The following is a 4,638-nucleotide window of genomic DNA, read 5'->3' as shown; positions in this document are numbered from 1 at the left end:
TCTGTGTGTGTCTCTGTGTGTGTCTGTGTCTCTGTGTGTGTGTGTGTGTGTCTGTGTGTCTATGTGTGTGTCTGTGGTCTGTGTGTGTCTGTGTGTCTATGTCTGAGGCTGGGTGTGTCTGTGTGTGTGTCTGCGTCTGTGTGTGCATCTTTGTGTGTCTGTGTCTGTGTATGTGTGTGTGTGTGTGTCGGTCTGTATGTGTGTCTGTGGTCTGTGTGTGTCTGTGTGTTTCTGAGGCTGGGTGTGTCTGTGTGTGTGTCTGTGGTCTGTATGTGTGTGTCTTTGTGTGTGTGTATCTGTGTGTTTCTGTGTATGTGTGTGTGTGTGTGTGTCTGGTCTGTATGTGTCTGTGTGTGTGTTTGCATCTGTGTCTGCATCTTTGTGTGTCTGTGTGTGTGTCTGCGTGTGTGTGTCTCTGTGTGCGTCACTGTTTTTGACACCACACGTCATGATCCCACACAAGTTGCTTTGTGTCTGAGCTTTTGCCTCTTCTGGAGATTTTTCATGGCTGTATAATCTTCCACTGTGTGGACAGAACGCGCTCCGTTTACCGATTCCACCGGCAGTGGACTGCTGGGTTGGGTCCAGCTTGGAGTGATTGTGGGTCTTGAACCCGGTTATACGGCCGGATCGGGGGAGGTCATCGTGGCCGGACGCTGGGATCTGTGAGCAGCTGGAGGACGAGCTCCAGGGGGTGGCCGAACTCTTCGCTCTTTCATTTCCTTCGATCTGGGGGCCGCCATGCTGTGTTCTAGGAGAACGGCAGGAGGAGGCGGGGACGGGGTGGGCTCCGTGCAGAGCGGACTGCGGACTGGGTCCGGTGAGGCACCCGGGTCACACTGGCTCAGGTGTAGACGGTGGACGCAGGTGTTTAGTGCACAGGGACGTGGGCTCCGTGCAGAACTGAGCACAGACTGGGTCAGGTGCTGCTAACGCCCAGGTCACACTGGCTCAGGTGTAGACGGTGGATGCAGGTGTTTAATGTGCAGGGATGTGGGCTCCGTGCAGAACTGAGCACAGACTGGGTCAGGTGCTGCTAATGCCCAGGTCAGACAGGCTCAGGTGTAGACGGTGGATGCAGGTGTTTAATGTGCAGGGATGTGGGCTCCGTGCAGAACTAAGCACAGACAGCCTCAGGTGCTGCCAACGCCCAGGTCAGACAGGCTCAGGTGTAGACGGTGGACGCAGGTGTTTAACGCACAGGGACGTGGGCTCCGTGCAGAACTGAGCACAGACTGGGTCAGGTGCTGCTAACGCCCAGGTCAGACTGGCTCAGGTGTAGACGGTGGACGCAGGTGTTTAACGCACAGGGACGTGGGCTCCGTGCAGAACTGAGCACAGACTGGGTCAGGTGCTGCTAACGCCCAGGTCAGACAGGCTCAGGTGTAGACGGTGGACGCAGGTGTTTAACGCACAGGGACGTGGGCTCCGTGCAGAACTGAGCACAGACTGGGTCAGGTGCTGCTAATGCCCAGGTCAGACAGGCTCAGGTGTAGACGGTGGACGCAGGTGTTTAAAGCGCAGGGACGTGGGCTCCGTGCAGAACCGACCGCAGACTGGCTCCGGTGCTGCTAACACTCAAGTCTCAAGTTAGGACCATTTTTCTGGCGTCTTTGTCTCCACCTGAGTTTGTCCAGCTGCCGTCAGCTGTAACCCCCTACGGCGGCCAGCCGCCACCATCAGACCCCCTCTTCTTTTCCTTCCTTCCCTCCCTCCCTCCCTCCTTCTCTCCTTTCTTTCTTCTCTTCCTTCCTTCCATGGGGTCTCACGCTGTCACCCAGGCTGCAGTGCAATGGCGCAATCTCAGCGAATTCAAGCGATCCTCCGGCCTCAGCCTCCCGAGCAGCTGGGACTACAGGCGCCGACAACCACGCCTGGCTAGTTTTTGTATTTTTGGTAGAGACGGAGTTTCTCCATGGTGGCCAGGCTGGTCTTGAACCCCTGACCTCGTGATCCGCCCACCTCGGCCTCCCAAAGTGCTGGCGTGACAGGTGTGAGTCCCCGAGCCCGGCTGGTTCTTTTTTCTTCTTTCCCTGCAGATTCAAGCCCCGTGCCAGCGCGGCACCCATCTGGCTGGCAGAGAACCCAGAGCCACCCCTGGGCGCGGAATTCCTTGCACCAGACGCCACACACACGCCTTCCCCAGGTGCCGCCCTGACGGTGTGAACGGCGCAGACTTTCCGTCCGGTTCTCTGCTCAGAACTCAGTCACCACAGGCAGCTGACCTCCTAATTCGTAAGATTAAGGCGTTTGCAGCCCCGGAGACCGCGTCCTGCATATGAAAACCCACCTTGTGGCTCACGCCTGTCATCCCAGCACTTTGGGAGGCCGAGGCGGGTGGATCACGAGGTCGAGAGATCGAGACCATCCAGGTCAACATGGTGAAACCCCGTCTCTACTAAAAATACAAAAATTAGCTGGGCATGGTGGCACGTGCCTGTAATCCCAGCTACTCAGGAGGCTGAGGCAGGAGAATTGCCTGAACCCACGAGGCGGAGGTTGCGGTGAGCCGAGATCGCGCCATTGCACTCCAGCCTGGGTAACAAGGGCGAAACTCCGTCTCAAAAAAAAAAAAAAGAAAGAAAAGAAAAAAAAGAAATATTCCTATCTCCAGCCATGAGCACTGCCTCACGCCTGTGATCCCAGCACTTTGGGAGGCTGAGGCAGGTGGATCACCTGAGGTCAGGAGTTCGAGACCAGCCCGACCAACATGGAGAAACTCCGTCTCTATTAAAAATACAAAAAATAAAAATCAAAAAAAAATTAGAGGACTGTGGTAGTGGGTGCCTGTCTTCCCACCTACTGGGGAGGCTGAGGCAGGACAATCGCTTGAACCCGGGAGGCGGAGGTTGCCCTTCACACGCAAATAACGAAGGAGAGACAGGAAAAAAAAAACCGTGAAGAAATGACAGCGGAAAGAAATCGCCTCTGACCCGTGTTCAGATGTCGATCTTTCTGGGGGAGTTTTCGGCTCGTGACAGGAACAGGACGACAGGCCATCCGGGGGGCTGGGACCCCCAGGGGATGTCCCTACGCACGGCTCGTGTGAAAGGCAGGACACGAACCTTCCGTGGCACAGGATGGGTCCTCACGACTCCGTGGGCAGGGAGGTGGCCTGGTTCACAACCGACGGGCAAATGTGTCTTTACCAGCCCCCCCTCATCGCTGCCACGCCGTCGGCCATCCAAGACCACCGGGACCAGCCTGCTCTGGGAGTGAAAAAAGTTTTTACCATGAAGAACAGGCAGGCGGGACCTGGATGCCCCCGAGGGCGGGAATTGGGTCTGGGGTCGACACACAGAGGCCTGAGCCCCGTAAGCTCAAGGTCTGATCGTACCCGAGTCCCCTGGGGATTGGGGTTTCTCCCGACAGCACAGCCAGGACCCCCAGACCCCACCTCCAGGAACGTCTTTGTGAGGACGGCCCCGCCATTCTCACGATGGCTTCGCATCCCACCAACGTTCTGCTTTGCAGGGACTGAGACACGCACACGGATGTTCACGGTGGCACCGCTCACAGTACCAAAGACTTGCACCCAACCCAAATGCCCGTCCACGATACACCGGAAAAAAGAAATGTGGCACATGGACGCCATGGAATACTATGCAGCCGTGAAAAAGGACGAGTTCCTGTCCCCTGCAGGGACATGGATGAAGGTGGAAATGGTCGTTCTCGGCAAAGTGACGCAAGAACAGAAAACCAAACGCCGCGTGTTCTCACTCATCGGTGGGTGTTGAACGATGAGAACAGAGGGACACAGGGAGGGGAGCGTCACACAGGGTGGCCTCTTGGGGGGTGAGGGGCTAGGGGAGGGATAGCAGGGGCTGGGGGGATTGAGGACGGATATCAGGGGGTGGCTACTATGGGAGGGAGAGCAGGGGGTGGGGGATTGGGGAGGGAGAGCATTAGGAGACAAACCCACTGTAGGGGTCGGGGTTGGGTGCAGCGACCCCCCCCCCCGGCCCGTGAGTCCCTCTGTGACGCACCTGCACGTCCTGCCCCGGGACCCCCGGGTTCGAACCTGCCTCCCGACCGTCCGTCAGGACAGAACGTTTCGTGGGGTGGACGTGGGAAGGGAGACGCGTTTCCCTTTGCAGAGACGTGACCACACGTCAAACCCCTGCAAATAAGCAGAGATATGGGCCTTGGCGCGGGGGCCCAGGCCTGTCACCCCCGCACTGTGGGAGGCCGAGGCGGGCGCATCACCTGAGGTCGGGGGTTCGAGACCAGCCTGGCCAACAGGCGGAAACCCTGTGTTTGTGAGAGATACAGAAACGAGCTGCCTGCCATGGCCGGCGCACGTCGTCCCAGCTGCTCGGGAGGCCGAGGCAGGAGGATCCCTTGAACCCGGGAGGCGGAGGCTGCAGTGAGCCGAGATCGCACCTCTGCACTCCAGGTTGGGCAACACAGCGAGACTCTCTCTTTCTCTCTCTCTCTGTGTATATATATATATAAAAAACCAAATGTATATATATATTTTACCAAATATTTTAGGTTTTATCTATTTGGTAAAAAAATTTATATATATATTTTTTATGCTTATATATATATATATATAAATATATACACACATATATACATATGTACACACACTCACACAGACACACACGCTCACATATACCAAGTATATATAACCGA

This window comes from Saimiri boliviensis, chromosome Y (genome assembly GCF_048565385.1).
Source record: "Saimiri boliviensis isolate mSaiBol1 chromosome Y, mSaiBol1.pri, whole genome shotgun sequence".
NCBI lineage: Eukaryota > Metazoa > Chordata > Mammalia > Primates > Cebidae > Saimiri > Saimiri boliviensis.
This window is presented reverse-complemented; position numbering follows the sequence as displayed.